At 38.1% G+C, this 25,410-nt stretch overlaps 1 protein-coding gene across 1 annotated transcript in view; it reads right to left on the bottom strand.

Moving 5' to 3' along the window:
- Positions 1-25,410, bottom strand: part of EYS (EGF-like photoreceptor maintenance factor) — a 765,120-nt gene that overhangs the window by 153,940 nt on the left and 585,770 nt on the right. The gene's annotated exons all lie outside the window — the stretch shown is intronic.

The following is a 25,410-nucleotide window of genomic DNA, read 5'->3' on the forward strand; positions in this document are numbered from 1 at the left end:
GGGGAAGAGTAGAATTGCACAAGAATGGGGAAGTAAAGGAAGAGCATTCTCAAAAGCCACTTCAAGAATAAAGGTCTTGAGTGATCTGGAGATGCCTTGGGTAGGCTGCAGAGGCCCATCAACAGAAGGAACACAGGCAGAGCCATAGGATCACATATAGTCAGGTCCAGAAATATTGGGACATCAACACAATTCTAACATCTTTGGCTCTATACACCACCACAATGGAGTTGGAATGAAACAAACACAATGTGAGTTAACTGCAGACTGTCAGCTTTAATTTGAGGGTATGTACATCCAACTCAGGTGAACGGTGTAGGACTTACAGCAGTTTGCATATGTGCCTCCCACTTGTTAAGGGACCAAAAGTAATGGGACAGAATAATAATCATAAATCAAACTTTCCCTTCTTAATACTTGGTTGCAAATCCTTTGCAGTCAATCACAGTCTGAAGTCTGGAACGCATAGACATCACCAGAAGCTGGGTTTCATCCTTGGTGATGCTCTGCCAGGTCTCTACTGCAACCGTCTTCAGTTCCTGCTTGTTCTTGGGGCATTTTCCCTTCAGTTTTGTCTTCAGAAAGTGAAATGCATGCTCAATGGGATTCAGGTCAGGTGATTGACTTGGCCATTGCATAACATTCCACTTCTGTCCGTTCAAAAACTCTTTGGTTGCTTTTGCAGTATGCTTTGTGTCATTGTCCATCTGCACTGTGAAGCGCCGTCCAATGAGTTCTGCAGCATTTGGCTGAATGTGAGCAGATAATATTGTCCGAAACACTTCAGAATTCATCCTGCTGCTTTGGTCAGAAGTCACATCATCAATAAATACAAGAGAACCAGTTCCATTGGCAGCCATACATGCCCACGCCATGACACTACCACCACCATGCTTCACTAATGAGGTGGTTTGTTTAGGATTATGAGCAATTCCTTTCCTTCTCCATACTCTTCTCTTCCCATCACTCTGGTACAAGTTGATCTTGGTCTCATCTGTCCATAGGATCTTGTTCCAGAACTGTGAAGGCTTTGTTAGATGTTGTTTGGCAAACTCTAATCTGGCCTTCCTGTTTTTGAAACTCACCAATGGTTTACATCTTGTGGTGAACCCTCTGTATTCACTCTGGTGAAGTCTTCTCTTGATCGTTGACTTCGACACACATACACCTACCTCCTGGAGAGTGTTCTTGATCTGGCCAACTGTTGTGAAGGGTGTTTTCTTCACCAGGGAAAGAATTCTTCGGTCATCCACCACACTTGTTTTCCATGGTCTCCCGGGTCTTTTGGTGTTGCTGAGCTCACCGGTGCATTCCTTCTTTTTGAGAATGTTTCAAACAGTTGTTTTGGCCATGCCTAATGTTCTTGCTATCTCTCTGATGGGTTTGTTTTGTTTCTTCAGCCTAATGATGGCTTGATTCACTGATAGTGACAGCTCTTTGGATCTCATCTTGAGAGTTGACAGCAACAGATTCCAAATGCAAATAGCACACTTGAAATGAACTCTGGGCCTTTTATCTGCACATTGTAATTGGGGTAATGAGGGAATATCACACACCTGACCATGGAACAGCTGAGAAGCCAATTGTCCCATTACTTTTGGTCCCTTAACAAGTGGGAGGCACATATATAAACTGCTGTAAGTCCTACACCGTTCACCTGAGTTGGATGTACATACCCTCAAATTAAAGCTGACAGTCTGCAGTTAACACACATTGTGTTTGTTTCATTCCAACTCCATTGTGGTGGTATATAGAGCCAAAGATGTTAGAATTGTGTCGATGTCCCAATATTTCTGGACCTGACTGTACATGATTGGACTGTATTGTTTAAAAACAAAAGAATGTTCTCTCTTTTGTTCAGTGTGTGTGTCTTTCTCTCTCTCTCTTTTCCCCCCTCCCTTCGTCCCTCTCCCCTCCCCCCTCTCTCTCACACACAGAGATGTGGTGTCAAATTAGGCATTTTCTGAATTTTTTGACACACTGAGCCGAAAAAGGCTTAGATTGTTGTTCACTTTCTTTGCCTCTTGTTCTCTGTGTTGAAGCTCCTGGTTGGCATTACAGTCAAACAGGCATTACAGTCCAAAGGCTGTACATTACTGTACAGGCATTACAGTCCAAAAGGCCTTCCTTCTAGCAGGATATCTCAGTTCTGCATATGACAGCAGCAATGGTATGTCATCCTACTGCTAGAAGCCAGGAAGGTTTATAGTGTAAGGAAAACCATTTTGTGATTCTGGTATCATATTTCAGACTTTTTACAGCACAGCACGTGCTGCTTCCACATAATGGCAGTTCATGCTTGATGTCAGGGTTGATATAATACCTAGCCAAAAACATTTGTTCACAAGAGCACTGTGAACGGAGAGGTCACCAAAACATTCTTATTATTCTTTCAGAAAACCTACAGAGATGGGAAGAATGATCTTCCTCTCAAACTCAGAAAACATAATCAGTACAGTTTTGAGGAAAATGTATTTCTATTCTAGCAACTTCTCCAGAATCTGAAGATTTATACTGAAGTCTGATATCTCAAATACGTGTAAGTTGCATGTGTACAAGCACTTTCTAACTACGGTATTTTTAGTCTTTGGAATTTTTCCACTCATCACCTTTAAGCTTCCAGTATTTTCTACTCCTAAAAATAATTTGGGATACAAGCCTGTAGAGATTCTCAGTCATCCAGGTCCTGGTTGTCCCAAAAGTGCTTTTTTCAGGAGGCAACTGAACTTTCTTGTTTTTTCTTGTTTCACTTCTCATCCAAGAAGCTTCTTCAACTCTGACAGGATAATGGGGAATGGAAGGATTTATATTCCTTGCAGACAGCTGGTAATTAGCATCCTTTTAGAGGGTCTTGAAGCACTTGGAAGTTTATCTGTATCCTCAGGGTCACTTCAATAGTGCTCCTGGTTCCTGTAGTCTGCAATTTTTCCTCTGGAAATCCATTCCTACTCCCACACCATTCAAAGAGTGTTCATCCCAAATTCTATATCTAAAAATCTATAGAGATTCTCAGTCATCCAGGTCATGGTTGTCCCAAAGGTGATTTTTTTCAGGAGGCAACTGAACTTTCTTGTTTTTTCTTTTGAAGACATTTCGCTTCTCATCCAAGAAGCTTCTTCAACAGAGATAAATCTCCAAGTGCTTCAACGACCCTCTAAAAGGATGCTAATTACCAGCTGACTGCAAGGAATATAAATCCTTCAATTCCCCACTATCCTGTCAGAGCTGAAGAAGCTTCTTGAATGAGAAGTGAAATGTCTTCAAAAGAAAAACAAGAAAGTCCAATTGCCTCCTGAAAAAAGCACCTTTGGGACAATTTGGGATACAATTATTTCCAAAATAGTTATCTTTTCAGATTTCAAGTATCTCCAAACTTATTGAAGGGAAAAATAAAATACAGTATATATCTTTATGTTATATGTTATTATTCTGTTAATTTACCAAACCGTTCTACAATATCAGTACATTTTGGTATATAAGGTGCATAGTTATCAATAAAACATAATATATTATCAGCATAGAGTAACAGTTCTATTTCAGTTTTGCCTTTATTTTTTTCTCGTTCTCTTTTGGGTCTAACCCTGCTTTATTTGGAACTCCGACCTAGTTGATCTTCAACAAGTTGCTTTCCTTCAGAAAAAGGGGATATATTTTTGTTTCTCTGCCTTTTTGATTTATTTTGACTCAAAATAAATCCACTGAGAATCACTGCAAGCCAGTAGCTAAGCTGTAATCTTTTTATTTTATTTTTTTAATTGCTCTATATGGGAAAAGAAAACTTATCCTGGCAAACAGAGACAAGGTTACTTGAGAAAAGATATGTACTGCCCACCAGCCATTGTGCACTAAAGAACAGGGGTGTCAAACTTGATTTCATCAGGGTTGTGTTTGACCTTGGGGGGGGGGTTGGGGGCGTAGCCGGGGTGGGCATGGCCAGCTTGACATCACTCATGTCGGGGGCGCCTGTAGTGGCCTGAGTGCTCTGCTAGGGAAAACGGGTTCCCGATCTCCATTTTCATCTGGGACGGCCTCCTGCAACCTTCTGCCAGCGAAACAGAGCTCCATTTTTGCTGGCAGAGGCACTGCAGGCCAGTCCTTTGCTGTTTCCATGACAGCCCTGTTGCAATATTTTTAGGATCAGACTCAATAATAATATTTAGAGTTAGAGATTCAAATATATTTCTCTTTAATTATAGTAGGCATTCTATATTCACTGAATATTCACAGATAGAAGCAAGGAAAATGGCGAAGGTGGCTCCTTATATATACAAAGGGTGGAGCCAAGAGTAGGAGTGGTGAATTATGAATACATTAGGAAACAAAGAATAAGTTAACCCCTGATATCCCATATATACATTATTTACACATTAGGGAATAAGGCATTTACATCTGACAAATCCCCCTCTAAATGCCGGTTCGCTATACAACACCAATTACATTCAGATTCAGGACAATATAATACATACATTCTGGAAGTTAAGTATTTGTGCTGTTTAGAAGGTAAAGGCTTCGTCAATATGTCAGCCAATTGTTCAGAGGTATCGCAATGTACTGCTTTGATAAATCCATCTTGGGACAGTTGTCTCACATGTTTAAATTTTATATCTATATGCCTGGATCTTTGTCCAATGGCATCGGATCTAGATATTTCAATGGCCGCTTTATTATCTTCATGCATAACAAAAGGCAAAGCAGGTTTTTTCCAAACATCTGAAATTAAATCATTAAACCATACAAGGTTATTTGCAGCTTTAGATAAACAGACATACTCCGCTTCTGTGGTTGAAGTGGCTACCAATTCTTGTTTACCAGTGTACCGTAAACTGGACAGTCATTTAACAGGAAAATATAACCAGAGGTACTTTTTCTGCATGATGTATCTCCAGCCCAATCCGCATCTGCGTAACATGTAAGTCTTGGTTCTTTGTTATCACTAGGTTCTAATACTAGACAAAAGTCCAATGTACTTTTCAGATATCTTAAAATTCTTTTGACAGCTTCCCAGTGATACATTGTTGGTTTACTAACGTGCCTTGATAATAAATTGAGTGGTAATGCAATATCTGGTCTGGTCCAATTAGATATATAAAGAAGTGAACCTATTACTGATCTATAGAATGTATTATCCTTGAATTCAGGGGAAGATTCAATAGTATTTCTAAGGAAATCAGTTTGCATAGGAGTGTCGCAGGGTTTGGCATTGTTTAAATTACATTTGTTTAGAAGTTCAATAATCTTATCTTTCTGAGTAAGTTTGAAACCCTTTCTAGTTTTGTTAATTTGTACACCAAGGTATTTGTTTATTTTACCTAGAGATTTCAACGAGAAATGTTCATTTAACTTGTTTACAAAGATTTCTCTTCTCTCTGTGTGTTTTCCTATATATAAAATATCATCTACGTAAATCAATACAAACTCAACCTGATCATCACTCTTTTTGACAAAGAAACAGTTATCAGCAGTGGTAGCTTTGAAATCCATGGTTTTAAGTACTTTTACCAAGCAATCGTACCATCTTTTGCCAGATTGCTTTAATCCGTATAAGCTCTTGTTCAATAGCCAAATTTCATTTTTATTAGTGTATTGACTGTGAGGTGCTCTTACGTATATCTCCTTATCTAGTTTTGCGTGTAGGTACGCAGTCTGTATGTCATATTGGAATACATCAAGATTGAGTGTGGATGCTACTACTAGAGCTGTTTTAACACTCTCTGTCCTTACTGTGGGGGAGTATGTGTCAGTATAGTCCTCCGGATATTTTTGTGCATAACCTTGTGCAACCAATCTAGCTTTGTATAAGGTATTGCCTCCTTCTAGATTCTTAATTTTATAAATCCACCTGGTACCAATAATTGTTTTATCTTTGGGTGCAATCGCAGGTGTGAATACATTTAATCCTTGTAAGCTCTCCATCTCCTTTTTCATAGCTAGTTCCCATTTTTCTTTTTCCTCACGAGGTAGTTTTAATACTTCCTCATATGTATTAGGTGTTATTTGTTCACCATCCATATGCATTATGTAATCTTTGTATTTATTTGGCATTTGATTTCTGTTGTTCCTAATAGTTCTTTCTGGTTTGCTATGGTAGTCATGCAAATATCTTGCTTCCTTATTTGTTAATGTGTCTGTCTTTATTTTGTGTTTGCTATTTGTCCATGTTCTGGTTTTGTTTTTGCTCCTGTCAATATTTTGACTTTTTATCGTCCCTTCCTCACTAGATTTGACATCCTTGCATTTGTTTGGAAATATTTCATTAAGGTGTAATTTAGACCAGTTGGCCTGTTCATGGAACACAGCTGTTCTGGAAACTATAAATTTATTATTATTATCAATGAATCTGTACCCTTTGGTGCCAGTTTCATATCCCATAAATCTTAATCTTCTGGATACGTTTTCTCCCTTTCTCCTCAATTGTTTGGGTATGTGTACGTCTGCAGTGACCCCAAATATGTGCATGTGTGCTAATTTTGGTTTCCTATTATACATCACCTCATATGGTGTCTTATTCACAATACTGGACCAGGTTCTGTTTTGAGTGTAATTTGAATAATGTAGGGCTTCTGACCAAAATTGTTTGCCTAAACCAGCATCCTCTAATGTGCATCTAATCATGGTTTGTAGTGTGGAATTTTTTCTCTCTGCAATCCCGTTTTGGAACGCAGAAAATGGACTAGATGTGTAATGTAACATCCCTCTATCCTTTAGCCATTGGGAGAATTCCTTAGACATGAATTCACATCCCCTATCTGTCATGATTTGTTTTATTCTGATATTATGTTGTGTTTCTATGCGTTTATAAAATTCCTTAAATTTTTGAAAGGTTTCATCCTTGTGTTTTAATGTGTAAACAAAACCATAGCGACTATAATCGTCTACTATTGTTAGGAAGTAACGTTTTCTATAAGTGACTGATGGAGTTAATGGACCAACTAAGTCCATGTGTACTAAGTCAAAAATTTTGTTAGTTGATCTGGTGGATTTTTTTGGCCTGGGACTAGTTTTTAATTTAGTAGATTTACATACTGAGCATTCCAAATAATTTTCACAATTTTTTATTTTGACACCTTCTGCGTGTTCAATCATTTTTTGTACTACAGGAAAACTTGCATGTCCTAACTTCCTATGTAAGATATGAGCACACTCGTCATGTATTGGTTTACCTATTTTTGGTTTTTTCTCATTGTGTGTATCTGTGTGATCATGAGATATTTTGCATTCATCATTGTCACTGTTACTAATATTTTCATCATCTGCCTCAATGCAATCTTCCATATTTGAATCAATATTATGTAACCATCTTTCTTTTGTTATCAGATAGGGTAGGCCTCCTTTAATCATCACAGTGCCTACATTAGTTTTATTCTTCTCTAAAGTTGCTTTTCCCTTTGAGAAAACTATATTGATGTCAGAATCTCTGCTTAATTTTATGACACTTAGTATGTTATGAGGTATTTCTGGTATTAACAATACCCCCTCTATTTTTCCTAGACCAGGCAAGGTCACATTCCCTCTGCCTAGTACTTGAACTTTTTCTTGGTTGGCTACTTTTATTACAAACTTATCTTCTGTAAATGAAGACAATATATTTTTGTTATTAGTAGTGTGATTAGTTGCTCCAGAATCAATAATCCAATTATTGTTCTCATTTGGTTGCGTTTTGGTGCTATCTTGTTTATTTAGTCCATTCAGTGAACCAGATTTTCTCTCTTTTGAATTTTCTCTGCCCCCTCTATTTTCTATGTAGTTTGGTGGGCTTCTATATTTATGTCTGTCTGTGGAAGACTGTCTATAATTGTATTTATTCCTATATTCTGACCTATGTCTTTCTTTTGAGATTTTGGGGCAATCTCTTCTATTGTGTTCTCTGGATCCACAATTGTGGCATTTAAAGTTTTCATTATATTTTTCTTGAAAAGCTACCTTCCTAAAAGGTTTGTGTTCTGTGTGATTGCTATAACGATTTTTCCTTGAATTGTCTTCTGCTATCAATTTGTTAGATAGACTTTCTATTGACAAATATCCTAGATTGATGGTGTCTAAGTGTGACATAAAACTATCCCATGATGAATCAAGTGAGTTGATAATAACACTTTTCATTGTTTGATCTGAAATCACTTCCCCCCTCAAATGCAGCTCAGCTCTTATTTTGTTTAAAGATATTAAATGCTCACTTATGGAAACCCCTGGTTTTACTCTGGAAGAAAAGAAGTCCTTAGACATTCTTGTGGTGGTTGCTACACTATCGCTGTGAAACAAATTAAACATGCATTGAATTATTTCTGAGACAGTTAGGTTTGGTTTGATGCTATGATACATTGCAGGAGATACGCTAGATATTATTAAGAAAAATGCCTTATGGTGTAAACAATCTATTTTTAAAGTCCAAGGTCTTCTTGGGGGACTAGTGATAAAGAATAGTAAATTTTCTTTCATAAAGACAACCTGAAGCTGTTGATACCATTCTTGTAAATTAATGCCATCAACTCTAAGTTTTGGGAAGTCATTGGGTAAGTTACCCACATTATTTTGTCCATTACTTACAACCTGAGGCAGTCCGTGGTCTCGTAAGTGTAGAAAATTGCAAAACGGCATGGGAATGCTCGCAACGAGTCTGCGCGGTTCTCTGGCCAGTTCAAGTCTTTCCGGACCGTCTACGTAGTTTCGCACATGCGCGTTGTTCATTTCTTCTTTGACGTCGTCGTGGAAGGTTCTCTCCATTGCAGCTCGCTCGCTTCGTTCCTCTTCAGACGAGTCGGTCTCTGGCTCGGTCTTAGGAGTTCTGATGGCGGCGGCTGTTCTTTTCTTTCTTTTGGGTGCGTTGGCACTTGCTTCGGTCTGCGGTGTAGGGCGGAATCGACATGGCTCTCTGGGCTCGGGCGTCGTCGTTCTTGAAGTCAGGATGGGAGCGTGCAGGTCTTGAAGCATCGGCTTGTTCGCTTGCTTCTTTGTTGGCGCTTTGGAAATTTTTAATTTTGGCCCGAATGCGGCAAAAAGCGTCTTCATTGCTGACCTTACTTGGGATTTCGTTAAGTCGTTCTCATTTTCTGATTCTGGCTCTTCCGAGGAATTTGAATCCTCCTTTTCACTTTCGTTGTCTGATAACGTTTTTGGCGCCAGAAATTTTGAACTGAGCATTTTGATTGGCTCTGCTTCGCTCACTTTGGAGGCTTGTTGAAACCAAGATGGCTGCCATTCAAAATTTCGCGCGGGATCACATCTTTTCTTTTTCATAACGACTCTCTCTGTAGTCACATCACTCACAGTTTTTTGGTCTTTGGGTTTCTCTTTAGCGATGTTTTTCTCTCTCGCTGCTCCGCTGTTCTTCAGCATTTCTTGGAGGTTCGCGATGAGGCTTTCATCATTCTTCTGGCTTTTTAAAATCTTTAGTATCTCTGACCTGAGTTCGTTGTTTTCTATTTCGATTTCTTCCTGGCCATCATTTTCATTTATTAGTTCTTCTTCTTCAGTGGTATATTCTTCGGATTCTCTCGAAATCGCGTTTGTGGATTCGTTGATTATTTCTTGTTCAGTTTCTATTTCTTTGCTGTAGGCCCTGGTGTTGGGCCTATCTTTCTTAGACATTTTTAGGTATTTATTGAGTCAATTAACCATCCTCTGCTACCAGTTTGTTGCAATATTTTTAGGATCAGACTCAATAATAATATTTAGAGTTAGAGATTCAAATATATTTCTCTTTAATTATAGTAGGCATTCTATATTCACTGAATATTCACAGATAGAAGCAAGGAAAATGGCGAAGGTGGCTCCTTATATATACAAAGGGTGGAGCCAAGAGTAGGAGTGGTGAATTATGAATACATTAGGAAACAAAGAATAAGTTAACCCCTGATATCCCATATATACATTATTTACACATTAGGGAATAAGGCATTTACATCTGACAAGCCCCATGGGCCAGATCTAAGCACTCCATGGACTGGATCCGACCTGCGAGCCTTAAATTTGACACCCCTGCTATGGAGGAAAGCTAACTCTGGGGCATCATTTGGTTAGGGTTTGTATGCAGATGCTCCAAAAATTATATTCATATTTTATAATGTGACATTTCCCATAGAAAAAAAACAACAACAACAAATGACCCAATCTCAGAAACAAAGGTAGTGACCATGCTACCATTCAGTTTGCAAACGTGTATTAACATTTCTGCAGATGAATTTATTATCATCAAATTAGGATTAACATGGGGGGATAGGAAATGACAATATATTGAACAGTCTTTCATCTTAGTGTGAAATGGTTCATTGCACAATCAGTGCAAAGTAAAGAAATATCTCTTTCTCTGGAGATTCTCAATATCTATATGAGGGTGAAAAATTCTGGTATCGTTGTTATTTCTGTAAAGGTTGCAGAACTGGATATGTTTTAAATTATAAATTGCTCCAGAGTTGGAAAGTGAGTAGGTCACTGGCTCTATTAACAAACCAGTTTTTTAAAAAAATTAGCATACTTACCTGGAGGAGGAAAGAATCTTCTCCAGCTAATATAACTATCCTGTTCTCCCTCTGCCCTCTCAAATAATTGGATTACTTCAATCCCAAACTGTCAATTTTTGACTGTAGTAACGTGTTTCCACTTAAGGCAGCATTTGTTAGAATGTGCTCAGCCAACCTAAACACTCTTTGATTACCACAGCACTTGGTCCTCCTTTTCCATCTCCCAAGCATGGCAACATTGCAAGTGGAGCAGATCTTCAATATTCAGCTGTGTAAAGAGATTTTTAAAGTGGGGGGAGGAGGAGGAAAAAGATGAATCTTCCATGCATTCAAATGTGGTTTTTTAAATGATAATAGGGGTGAAATCTAATTTTTTTCCATACCGATTATGTGGGCGTGGCTTGGTGGGTGTGGCAGGGGAAGGATACTGCAAAATCTCCATGCCCACCCCACTCCAGGGGAAGGATACTGCCAAATCTCCATTCCTTCCCCACTCCTGGGGGAAAGACATTGCAAAATCTCCATTCCCATTCCACTCTGGGGCCAGCCAGAGGTGGCATTTGCCGGTTTTCCGAACTACTCAAAATTTCCGCTACCGGTTCTCCAGAACCTGTCAAAACCCGCTGGATTTCACCCCTGATAATAATGGAACTTGATAGGTGGACAGAAATGCCAAATCCAGTCTAAACATTTGTTTGACAATGCAACGAACTATCTGTAACACCATCAAATGTCTACATCTGCTTACCCTAGGTCCTTGGGAAGGACTCAGTAGGCGGACAAAAATGCCACTTCCGGTTTGAACATCTGGCTGACTGTATGACAAACTATAATATAGTAATACTAGTAATAAAAATAATAGTAATAATACTATTAATATCATCAAACAAGAACATCTGCTGATTTCATGTCTTTGGGAAGGACTTGATAGGTGGATTAAAATGCCAAATTTGGTCTAAACATCTGGCTGGTTGTGCAATGAACTATAATAATAATATGCATTTTCTTTTGACTCCATTGCTTCAAAGTCCCAGGTCAGAAATTTTTGCTAAATTCTTGCCATCATGTGGATAACAAAATCTTTCCTTCTAAATGCAAATTTAAAAAAACTGTATTGTCATCAGTGACTAGTTTCCTTTTCTAATTAAATTTATTCATACTGATTTTTTGAGTTTCTGGCTCTCATCGGTATCAAGGTGGTACCACAGTTATGCTATATCTGCATGAGCATTACAAACATTTGAAGATGGGAACTTAAATGTTGTATGCCCTTAATCAGTTTACAGTGTAAGGTTTGCTCAAGCAAATTTGCCAATCCAGATATGGCAAACCAAGAAGGAAGGAAGGAAGGAAGGAAGGAAGGAAGGAAGGAAGGAAGGAAGGAAGGAAGGAAGGAAGGAAGGAAGGAAGGAAGGAAGGGTAAAATACTGAGCTGCTGAAGTCCACAATTCTTTAATGGTCACTTAGACAATGCACTGTATGTTAGACACTGAAAGTAAATTATTGTATTATTAGGAAATTATTGTTGTATTATTATTTGGTTCTCAGGAACCAAGAAAACATTTTCAGCACTAATTTCATGTATGTGAAAAGCAAATACTTCAGATGTGATGACCTTTGGTATTCTGCTTTTTTACCATTCTTATTTATTAAATTTACATGCCACCCACCTCCCAGATAGGGCAACTCTGTCTTATGATTTTCCTAACAATTTATAGTTCCTGAACACTTTTCTTTCCATCTTCATTGTATCTGAAGCACTTTGGTAGAGAAGAAAAAAATATGAAAATACTGTATAAGACTCTAGTGATCACTGAACAGTAGTTGACACATGCAGAGACATAGAATTCAACTCAAACTATTTATGGATTATAATCTTACAAACAGGGCTGAACTACATTCATGATTTATGTTTCTTCTATCATAATATTGTAACATTTAAATTTTCCTTATGTTTTTTCTGATTTTCTAGATTACATTTTTCAGTCAGACAGAATTGATTGTTTTTTCTCCATTTATAATTTATAAATTATAGTTATCTAGTCGTATCTAGTAAATACAGTAATCTCATTCTACTATTGGTCTATTTTAAAAGTAATTCAATTTGTCAAATTGATATATTTTGATATGTAGATTTATATCAGTGTCATGTTCAATATTTGGAGATCAATTTTACAGTGCTTGTAAGCTCAACTGTATTTACAACTTGGTTTTTTCTATTTTTTCCTTATGATTTTGATTATATTTGTACATTGAATAAATGATCATTATTTCGTTAAAAAAGTAGTCAACTACAGACCTAAATCACATAGGTAGCTTTGATTGGTTTAGTTTAGTTAACAAATACTAATTGAAAAATAATCACCTCACAGTGAGATGGGCAGTAAAAAAAGTTGATAAACAAACAAACAAACAAGTAAACAGAAATGTCTTTCAATTGGTTAAGTCTTTTATTCCTTGCATGAAGAATTTGTCTGAAAACTCCTTCTTCCTTAACTAAAGACCTCGAGAGTGCCTATTTGTGGCAAGTATGCCAACAATTGTTCTGATATTTGCAAATATTTTTTTCCCTTTTAAATTATTTATGTAGCAATTGGCTGTATACACTAAGTGGATAACATTCCGGCTCTCAGGTTTCCTGAATTTGTTCTATGCAACAAATAAAAGAAGCCGTGTTGATGAAGATCTAAGTAAGTGTCAGGAACAAAACTCAGTAGAGGTAGTTGAGAATAAATTAATATCAAAATTCAGGATGGAGATCATGAAAATATCATTATGAATCTTAAAACTGTTTAGAAAGCAGGTACAAGGAAAAAAAAGCTAACAGTGCATTTTTGTTATGTCATACGGTATCAAAGAAGGTTTGCTGGAATACGTAAGTGTCCCTGTGTGCTACTTACAAGAAGTACTGGAACAGCAAGAGGAGTAATAATAGCCAAAACGTGAACAGGAAAATATATAATTTATAACGTGATCTTAATTTGTCCTTATACAGAATAGCCTTTTCAGTTTAAGCCAGACTCCAAAGAGCTGGGATCATTTAGTAACTAGCAAGATATCTCTTTATCATCTGGGCTTATTGCTTTCCCAAAGCCTATATAAAGCCAAGGGACTTCCTTTTTAAAAGGTTAAATAAATCAACAAATGAATAAATTTGTAAGAACTCAGTGCATGCTCCCATGGCCGCTATTTGTTCTGCTACTTCTTCTATTGGTGCTCATTCTAAATTTTGAAATGTGTTGGTAATTTCAATGTTATATTAAAGGCAACAATGCCCACATTCACTCATCTTTTGGGATTCTTATTTTGACTTATGCAACTGTTTGTAAAGATATATTTCAATGATTCAGATGGTACTTAAAACGCTAAAAAGTATTTTAACTCTTAAAAGTGACATGGGTTTCTTTAAACAGCTTTCCTCTTAGACCCCCTACACAGCAGGGATGGGTTCTACTTACCTTTACTATCAGTTCGCAATGGGGATTGCGCACATGTGCGAGTGAAGCGAGCGCATGCGCCTTATTTCTGCGCATGTGCAGATCACTGATGATGACATCTGGGGCGGTGGATGGGGCCTCCCACCGGTTTTACTACCAGTTCTTGCAAACCAGTTCGAACCGGGGGCAACCCACCACTGCTACACAGGCATATCTTTACACCACTGAATCATTCTGCTTTTGCATAATACTCCTCTAAATCTGTGTTTCAGATTATTTTGGTGCTTATTCTGCCAGGCTGATAGAGTCATTATTTCATTCTGGCATCACAATTTCTCAGCCTTTAATCAGTGGTGAAATCTAAAATTTGTTACTACCGGTTCTGTGGGCATGGCTTGGTGGGGGGGGTAATATGACTGGGTGGGCGTGGCCAATTTTTTTTTTTTTACTTTTAAAACCATTTTTTCTACAACCTCTTCGGTGAACAGGTTGTAAAAAATGCTTTCAAAAGCCTCTGACGATCCCAGCTGAGTTGCCTGATCGGCAGAGACTTTTTTTCTTTTAAATGCCTCTGATGATCAGGCAACTCAGCTTGGATTATCAGAGGCATTTAAAAGAAAAAAACCCTTTTTTTCTTTTAAATGCCTCTGACGATCCAAGCAGAGTTGCCTGATCGTTAGAGGCATTTAAAAGAAAAAAAGTCTCTGCTGATCAGGCAACTCAGCTTGGATCGTCAGAGGCATTTAAAAGAAAAAAGGGTTTTTTTTCTTTTAAAAGCCTTTGATGATCCCAGCTGAGCCGCGCAATCATCAGAGGCTTTTTTTTAATACTTTTAAAAACATTTTTTCGGCCGAAGAGGTTGTAGAAAAAATGCTTTTAAAAGTTAAAAAAAGCCTCTGATGATTGTGAGGCTCAGCTGGGCATGGGGGTTGGGGGGCAGGGATTTTTGCTACCGGTTGTCCGAACCACCTGCCTCCATCACTACCGGATTGGGTGATCCAGTCCAAACCAGGAGCATTTCACCCCTGCCTTTAATATATTTTGCTATTTCAGAGAGTAATCTCTGAAATCGGACCATCCCAATGATGCCCTTGACGTGATGTCCCAGTGCCTGGAGGCCGTGCAGATCTGGATGGGGAAAAACAAGCTCAGACTCAACCCTTCCAAGACTGAGTGGCTGTGGCTCCCGGCGTCCCGGTATAGTCAGCTGGTTCCATCGCTGAGTATTGGGGGCAAGGTCTTGGCCCCTCAGAGAGGGCTCGCAACTTGGGTGTTCTTCTGGATGCACGGCTGTCTTTGGAAGATCATATGACGGCCGTGGCCAGGGGAGCTTTTTATCAGGTTCACTTGATACGCCAGTTGCATCCCTTTCTGGACCGGGATGCCCTGCGCACGGTCACTCATGCCCTCATCATGTCCCGTCTGGACTACTATAATGCTCTCTACATGGGGCTCCCCTTGAAGAGCACTCAGAGGCTCCAACTGGTCCAGAATGCGGCTGCGCGGGTGATTATGGAGGCGACCCATGTAACACCTCTCCTGCGCAAACTGCACTGGCTCCCAGTGGTCTTCCGGGTGAGATTCAAGGTGTTGGTTACCACCTTTAAAGCGCTCCATGGCTTAGGACCAGGGTATATACGAGATCGCCTTCTGCCGCCGATAGCCTCCCACTGGCCAATATGCTCCCACAGAGAGGGGCTCCTCAGGGTGCCGTTGGCCAAACAATGTCGACTGGCAACACCCAGGGGGAGAGCCTTCTCTGTGGGGGTACCAGCCCTCTGGAAGGGTTGCCCCTAGAGGTTCATATGATCATACGAAGGGTTGCCCCTAGAGGTTCATATGATCCCCGACCTGCATACCTTTCGCCGCGCCCTGAAGACTCTTTTATTCCAACAAGCCAGGCTGGCCTAATAGGAATTTTTAAATTGGGTGTTTTTAGTTTTTAATTTCGTGGGCCAAATTTTATATATTTGTTTTTAAATTGTTCTTAAATTTTGTGGTTTATATGTGTTTTAATATGGCTGTACACCACCCTGAGTCCTTTGGGAGAAGGGCGGTATAGAAGTTCAAGAAAAAAAAATCTACCTTTTCTCCTACAATGTAGTCCTTTGATTTGTTGCTGAACTGTAGATTCCAACAGTCCCAGCCAGCATTGCTAATGGTGAGAAACAACAGAAGATGTGGCATCAAATTAAAATATTCTACTTTTTGTTCAGACTAAACAGTCAAAACAGACCATACCAGACTTAAGGCTCTTTGGATGCTTCTAAACAGTTATATGTATTTCCCAGTCAATACTGTAGAGCTAAGGGTGAGAACTATGATGAAGCAACATCCAGAGACCACAGATGTTCCACCCGAATGGGCACAGAAATATCCATAAGCAGGATCAAACTTTTGCATGAAGCATCCGGGCTGTCTCCAAATGTACTGTTCAGGATTCCCTTTCTAATTCTTTACCAGATCATTTGTTGTAAGAAATGAAGAAGAAGAAAAAATGAAGGGAAAACAGTGATTGATTGATTGATTGATTGAGAGTTAAATTAAAGGGCAGATTTGATGGACCACTGGGTCTTTTCCTGCCATCAGTTTTCTATGTTTCTAAGTCAGTGTCAACTCTTAGCAAGCATATAAAATAGTTAAAAGCAGAAGATGGTAGTGAATAGACTAAAATTAGAAAATTAAAGCAAAAGAGTACAACTTCAGCCAGGAACACCTACAAAAATTAATATCAGGACCAAGAAAAAATAATAATCAGCAAAACTATCCTCAGCCCTTCCTTCACAAGGCACTAGAAATTTACAGTGACAGAGGATTTAGATCGGGACACTTCAGATAACTGAAATAATCACATAAACCAGGGGTCCCCAAACTTGGCAGCTTTAAGACTTGGCTGGAGAATTCTGGGAGTTGAAGTCCACAAGTCTTAAAGCTGCCAAGTTTGAAGACCTCTGACATAAACAAAAGATGTCAGCATTGGGCTTCCCCTAAAAACTCTTTCCAAACTCCCTTAGCTTTACTAGAATTCAACACATAGATTTTTATATTTTTAAAAAATGTTATTGTATTATTTATTTGGGAAGCCCAAATGCCCAGTAATGGAGGGGAATTTGGAACAGGGCCTATTCCAGATTTCCCTATCTTAATCATATCGTTAAGTCTACTTGAAATAAATTTCAGACTCATTTATTCCTGGTGTAAGTTACATAAGATTGCAACCATATGCTTTCTAATTCCTACTGGACTTGGATAGAGTATAAATGTGGTACATGGTTTACTCAAGACTCACTCCACCGGGTTCACTGGGACTTATTTATAAAGAATTGGATACAGAATTATCTACAAAATGAATAATGTAATCCTGAAGTATTTTAACAAGAGGTTGACCTCTTTATTTCATTCAAGTGTTTTAGAATGAACAGAGTTATTCATTAAATCTGCAAAATGCTTTTATATTAAATATACTTCTCAGTCACCATCTAAATATCTGAAGCAATTAATTCCCATATTATTTATTGATGAGTCAGGCACAATTGAATGGATATCATCATCGTCATCATCATCATCATCATCATCATCATCATCATCATCATCATCATTATCATCACCACAACATTTAGAGGCTGCCTGACACCACAAGACTCTGGGTAGTTTACAACCTTAAAAGGAAGAAAATTTAGGTCTGAGCAAGGAGTTAATATTTTGGGTGAATCCCTAATAGCTGTAGATAAGAAAGCATGCAAACACTTCCCCAAGCTTGATTTATAGCATTTAAATAGGCCTGTTCCAGGAAAAAAAAAATACCCTAAAAACATTGCACCTGTTTAAAAATGTTAATCCGACAATTAATAATCACTCATGTATGCTTTCCCCTGCAGCACCAGCATTGATAAATGAAATCTGTCACATTGAACTTTACTGTAGCAGGCATCCATCTGCCTACATGCAACCATCAAAGGCAAAGCGAGTTGTGTAGAAGGGGCAAGAAGCACAACCCAGAGCACAAAAGAAAGCAGCTTCTTAGCATAACAGTTTTATATGCCAGTCAAGAAGGCCCAATCTACATACACATGAACTCCCTATGTCTGCTCACCTTGCAGCTGCCTTGCTTAAATAAAGTCATTCTGCATATTGGAACAGCTTTAATATGGCAAGATGTTGGGGGATAATTCCAGTCCCGTCTTGCCAAAAAATGAGAAACTGTTCGATGGAGAATCTTTAGAACACCTTTTAAATAGCACAGCCCAACTGATAGGGCTACAGATTTTGATTCACAATCTGGGCCAGTGCCAAGGTACTCTGGGGTTGGCTTGGAGAGTTGAGCTCAGATCATCTGGCCAGCTGAAGATTTAGTGGGAACCCAGAACAGGATGGAGCCCATTAAATGGCTCGTGTGAGGTGCTGTTGCTGGGGTGGGGTGTGTGTGATTTTATTATATTTATTTATTATATGATCTTCTTTTATCAGTTTTATTGTTTTTATATGAGGTTTTATATTTATCTACGGGACCGCCTACTACCACCAATAGCCTCCCACCGGCCAGTACGCTCTCATAGAGAGGGACTCCTCCGGGTGCCGTCAGCCAAACAGTGTCGGCTGGCGACCCTTAGGGGGAGAGCCTTCTCTGTGGGGGCACCTACCATCTGGAATGAGCTCCCCCCAGAGATACAGAGGATCCTGGATCTGCGCACCTTCCGCTGCGCTGTGAAGACCTTTTTATTCCATCAGGCGGGCTTGGCCTAATCTCTTCCCTTTTTTAAATATGTAAATTTTAATCTGTTTTTAAATTATTGGGGTGTTTTAATCTGTCTGGGCCAAAATGATTTAATTTGATTTTATCTGGTTTTTAATTTTTTTGTATCTATGTATTTTATTGTTTGGCTGTTCACCGCCCTGAGTCCTTCGGGAGTAGGGCGGTATACAAATCAAATAAACTAAACTAAACTAAACTAAATATTCTGTAAGCTGCCTTGAGTTGCCATGTGCAAATAGGCGGCGATATAACCTCCACAAATAAATGAATAAAAATAAATAAATAAATAAATAAATAAATAAATAAATAAATAAATAAATAAATAAATAAATAAATAAATGGTGCATGCGCAAACACAGCTAACTGGGCCAATAGGCTATGATTAAGTAAACCATGGCTTGTGTATTTTGCAAACCCTGCCAATACTCTATGGGGAAATGGACTACAGCAGCAATAAACTCATTGACACATCTTAACTCTTGTCTGAATGGGGGAAAAAATCCAGTTCAGCAGTTAATCATTCACAAATACAAATGTGACAAAGTAGCACAGAACATGGACTTTTTCACACTATTTCCATTCCTGAAATACCATCACCACCACATGAGGCCAGCCTCTGATGTTAAACCTGACCATCCAAAGTGCAGGAGGGTAGACTTTTAGAATCGCGTTCCCCCTTTGATATGGAATAATAATAATACCAAAATCCTGAAGATGTCTTGGTGTTTAATCTTATTTACACCATCTGCTACTTTCTGAGATTTCTCTGAAGTGGATTGGGGGGGAGGGGGGGAAGGGACTCGTGCATGCAAATGAATATCAGTATTACACTTTAGACCAAAGATATTTTCTCTTTAGGGACCAGACAAGCTGTTACAGCATGTAAAACAATAAACAGAAAGCCAAGGATAGTATTTATTTCCAAATCATTTAACTCTGATGAGCAGAAGGAGGTTATTAAGTGAATTACATTTTTCAATCTCCATTGTAAAAGCAGAAAGATTTTTTATATATATATCCCAAGTGTCCATTCCTAATTAGCAATGATAAGTTTTCTGATAAGCTGAAAACTACCAAGATGGCTTTTTTGAAAGGAGAAAAATAAAAGGAACTCTATATTTCCTATACTCTCAAAAGTAAATTTGAAATGAAATCATGTTTTGCTTTCTAAAAGGAAGCCAAAGAATGAAGACTGCTATATTGCAGCCAGCTTTTTTTCCCAAGTTGGTGCCCAACAGGTTGGAGATGATTCTTGTATTCCCCAACTAATAAGAGAATTATAGGATTTGAAGTTATGGGAGTTCATTTTGAGTTTGCCCAATTACAGAAATCATAATTAGATTTTTCACATACTGTTTCATTTCTTATAAATATCTGAAATTGTTAACAATCTGGACCTTGTTTTTCTTTCCAAAATTTTCTGAAGCATCTTGGGGAAGAAGCTCCATAACTTACTGGATATTGGTTACATTATCTAATAGGTTACAATGATCTAATTCCTAATATCTAATTAGGAAGCTAATAGGTTACAAAGGTCAGTTGGTCCCTATGAATATACTTAAACCACAAAAAGAATGTAAAATGAGATCTATTTGAATGTTGTGGTGTGAGAAGCTGCCCACTTAAAGATAATCACAATATAACCTGACTTGCATGTTCTGCTAAGTCACTGTTTCTTTAACCATAGTTTAAACTAAACTACAATTGATACTGATACTGTAGCCATAAACCACAGAGTGGGTTTATGGCTACATATATACATACATACATACTTGGGATGTGAAGATTGTTCAAAATCCAGGTCATTTTACCATCCGAATTAGCAGGTGATTTTCAGATCTAGCATCCTATTTTTCTAGATTTTTTTTTTTCTCAGAAGAAATATTCACAAAACTGGATGGCATTTTGGGAGTGGAAAAATCCAAATGACCAGCAAATGACCCCAAAAGTTAGATATTCCTTTCCTTTCTGTGATTTCTGGCGATCATCTGGGTTTTTGTAACCCAAAGCTGGAAGCTCCACATTGTCATATGTGATATTGCTTATTTATTTATGTATGTATGTATGTATGTATGTATGTATGTATGTATGTATGTATGTATTTATTTATGTATTTATTTATTTATTTATTTATTTATTTATTTATTTATTTATCGGTTCGATTTATATCCCACCCTTTTCCAGAGACTCTGGGCCGCTTACCGTGCATTAAGCAATAACCTTCATATTTTTGTATATACCTTCTTAGTAGGGCTTTTGGCCCCTCCTAAGCGGTGTTCTTTTTTATACAAAGTCAGCTTATTGCCCCCACAAACCGGGTCCTCATTTTACCTACCTCGAAAGGATGGAAGGCTGAGTCAACCTTGAGCCTGGTGAGATTTGAACTTGCAGTAATTGCAGGCAGCTGGTGTTACTTAACAGTGCTTTAGTCTGCTGCGCCACTAAGGCTTCATCATACAATCACTCAAGAAGCACCAGTAAAGGAAGAGGTTCCCATACAATGGGACTGAAATGTGCACCCCAGGGTATGGGGAGCTTAAACAAACTCAGAAGAAGTTCCTAGTATTATCAACCCTACCAGGCAGATCAGATTAAAAAAAAAAAAAGGCTACATGGAAGACTAAAAAATACTTTATAGATTGACTATAGTGAGAGGTCCTCGGTGCTCTCTGAACTTGCTTGTTTTCTTGTAGACGTTTCATTACCCTAACCAGGTAACATCATCAGTGCTAGATGATGTTGCCTAGCACTTTTATCTAGCACTGATTATGTTACTTAGTTAGGGTAATGCACAGGTATCAAACTCGCAGTGTCACATTGCCATCCTGTGACGTATCGCAATGTTTTTTCCCTTTGCGGAACTGGGGTGGGTGTGGCCTGCATGTGACACATCTGGCCTGTGGGCCGCCAGTTTGACACCCCTGGGGTAATGCAATGTCTGCAAGAAAACAAGCAAACTCAGAGAACACCAAGGGTCCCTCATTTCAACCCTGAGGTACAAATATTCTCCTTTGTTTTGTTTTGTTTTGCTTTAATTTAATTTAAAGCAAGATTTATTTAATTTAAATTAATTTAATTTAATTTAATTTAATTTTTGTTGGCTATAATAACATTACCTTGGAAGTCTGATAGGGCTTCCCCTCGTCTTTTATATTCCAGTGGGAGTGTCTATCTGAAATGTTTTTCTAATTTTTATAATTCTACCCCATTATTTGGACTTAATATTTCTCTTTTTGTTCTTCCCTCTCTTTGTCAAAGCCATCCTCACATTGTACCTGTGTCCAGTACAATGTAGTGGTGAGCAAATAAACACAAATGACCTGTCAAGGTCATCATCTTTACACTTTACAGTATAGTCTAGTGTCAATCAAATAAACACAGTCCAATTTAGTGTAGTTTAGTGCTATGATTTTCTGAGGTTTCATAAATTAATTTCTTTAGAGCAGGGGTGTCAAACTCACGTCATCATAGCGTCGTCACATGATGTGTCATGACTTTTTTCCCCTTCGCTAAACCGGGCGAGGGCATGGCCAGCATGTGACGCATCCGACCTGCAGGCCGCGAGTTTGACACCCCTGCTTTAGAGGCATTTAGGGAATTAATTCCCTATGGGAAGAAGAATCTAGACAAGCCATATTTATAGCAAGAATATAGACTGAATATATATGAATATAAAATAGACTGGACACTTCAGAGATAGGGTGTTGAAACTCTTAATTGCTTTTCAAAATCTAGTTTTTCAAGAAAAGCTAGTTACAACCAAATCTTAAATGCCCCTTTCTATTCTCTGGCACACGTCCCTAACATCCGGGTACTTATTACACCATTGTGTAAAATGTAATCCCACAGATCAGTTCTTCACCCACTGCAATTTGAAACACACAAATGCTATTTAATCTATCACAAACATGGGAAAGGGATTTTAAAAATTAATACTTTCTGAAAGCTGAGGCCTCATTAACTAGGACCAATCATTTCTAGCCTAGTCATTTATTGGATTCACATACAATATAATGACCTACTTTTGGTCTGCTTTGCCAGCTTGGTTTCTATTAGTTTCAGATATATTGACAATCTGGCAAGTGCATTTTTGGCTCTGGTTGCCATGTCCTTATTTCATACAATAGAAAGTCTATTAGAAGGGTATTAGAGTTTAATTATAATATGGATACTCTTTCATTTTGCTACACACTAGTAATTCTCAATAATTGTAATGGATATTATCCAGCATCAATAAAGGGAATGTATTTTTGCTGCTCAGAGTCATTTAATTGAAGCACCAAACATATCGAAGAAATGCAAGTTTATGGGAACTAAGTGGATAAAATGTTTACAACTGAATATACAGAAAACAATAGATATTGACGGATTTGGTTTAGAAGGTTTATATCTTCCATAAGGATAACTGCGAATTTCATTTGTTTTAAGGTCCAAAGTTATTAAATCCTGTTTGCTCATGATAACTCAATGTGGACAGAAAACTTAAGTAATTTTGTTTCATACCATTGGAAAAGGCATGTTTAACCATGTAACCATTTAAATAATAGCAAGGAGAGAGTGACACATGAATAGTATGGAAGGCTTTGCTATTTATTCAGGAATAAATAAAAATAATTTCCTTACTGTAAATCATTAGTAGATTTCTGACACACACACACCCATCTTAATCATCCCCAAATTATTGAAAGATATAGCATTTCCTTCTCCTGCAAGACAGGATTAAAGAGATAAAACTGCTTTTACCACATATATAAGCAAAGTACTTATAATAGGAGCTTCTTTGTTCAATTTGTACTCCTTTGTGGAGGCTACATTGAACTTGGGCCTACAAATGGGGCAACATGAAGTTGAAGTGAACTTATGGAGTCCTAAGGTCTCACGTATAGATATAAATAAAAGGGAATATTAGGACAGGGATGGTAGGCATGCTGGTGTGCTTATGCATGCCCCTTAAAGACCTCTTAGGAATGGGGTGAGGTTGACAGTAGACAGTCTAAGGTTAAAGTTTTGGAGAGATTCTCCAATAATTTCTCAAGAGTAGGTCCCCTCCTTATCTATGACAAACAGTGATACTAAAAAACCAGTAAAGGAAGTTTTCTTACAATCTCTTGTCTTGTGCTTTAATGGAAGTAGGAGCAACCAGGAAAGTCCAAAGCCACAGAAAACATTATTGCACAGTAAAGTATGGAACCTTTACATATATCCTTGCCCCCCACCCCCATAACTAAGGTACAAGACTGTCACACACTATTCATGGCAATATCCTTGGAATTCTCCTTGGAATCCTTGCCTTTTCCTTGGAAAGAATTTGTTAAGCAAATTGTTTTTCATGAAGTGGTTGAAGAAAAGTTATTGGAGAACCAGAAGGGAAGAAAGTTACTGCACACAAGTTCTGTTTCTGGGCTTTCCATAAGCGTCTCCTTAGTTATGATGGAAACAGTTTCCTGATATAGAAACTTATAATCTTGATTATATCTGTCTGTCTGTCTGTCTGTCTGTCTGTCTGTCTGTCTGTCTGTCTGTCTGTCTGTCTATCTATCTATCTATCCATCCATCCATCCATCCATCTATCTCTATCATCTAGCTCTCTCTCTCTCTCTCTCTCTCTCTCTCTCTCTCCATCCATCCATCCATCCATCCATCTATCATCATTATCTATCTATCTATCTATCTATCTATCTATCTATCTATCTATCTATCTATCTATCTATCTATCTATCTATCTATCTATCATCTATCTATCTAACTACAATATCTATCCATCCATCCATCCATCCATCCATCCATCCATCCATCCATCCATCCATCCATCCATCCATCCATCTATCTATCTATCTATCTATCTATCTATTTATCTATCTATCATCTGTCTCCTTCTCCCTCCCACTCCGCCCTCTCAACAGTCATCTATCAGTCATCCATCTCTGTCAACCAATCAATATTTTTCGTTAGTTCCTAAACAGAGATGAGGAAGCCTGTTAATCCCAAAATATCATAAGAATAAAAAAAAAATCCCCAAACTACTTTCTAATTTCTCAGAAAATATTGCTTGCTGTATAACTCTTTTTCCCCAACTCAATGATATACAGTAGGGGTGTCAAACTCACATCGTCACGGCGTTGTCATGTGATATATTGGGGCTTTCCCCCCTTCGCTAAACCAGGCGTGGGCATGCTCAGCTCATGACGCATCCGGTCCACGGGCCAGGAGTTTGACAGCCCTGATATACAGTATGTGAGTATAAGGCAAACACTTAGGACAAAATTGTATAAGCAGTCACATTTACCCCATGTGCGCTTCTTAATGAGATTCAAGAAAGAGATAGACACTTCCAACATAACAAACAAACAACATACTTTCTTTTCATGCTGACACACACAAATTTCCCCCACATTCATGTACAAATTCTGTAATAGAACAAGATATAGTAAACAAAGTAAGCTGGGGACAGTTTTGTCAAACATGCATAAGAATAATGAGCCAAGCTCTATTAAAAATTAAATATTCCAAAGTCTTTTAGAAATCTTATAAAACATGGTAATGATGTTTACATAATATTCTATATATTTTCTATAATATTTTCTCTCTGTTAAGAAATGCTTTCTGTTTTAGGAGCAGAAGGGATGGCATGTGAATTTCCAGTATGTTGTAGACATTTTTGACCTGAGTGTTTTGTGTTTGTATTTATGTATTAATACAGATAGTAATATATAAAGGTCAAAATCTTAGGAATTAATCTGAAAAATAGGTGAAACACTATTCTAAG

Source organism: Pantherophis guttatus, chromosome 1 (assembly GCF_059756535.1).
Source record: "Pantherophis guttatus breed Tessera chromosome 1, ASM5975653v1, whole genome shotgun sequence".
NCBI lineage: Eukaryota > Metazoa > Chordata > Lepidosauria > Squamata > Colubridae > Pantherophis > Pantherophis guttatus.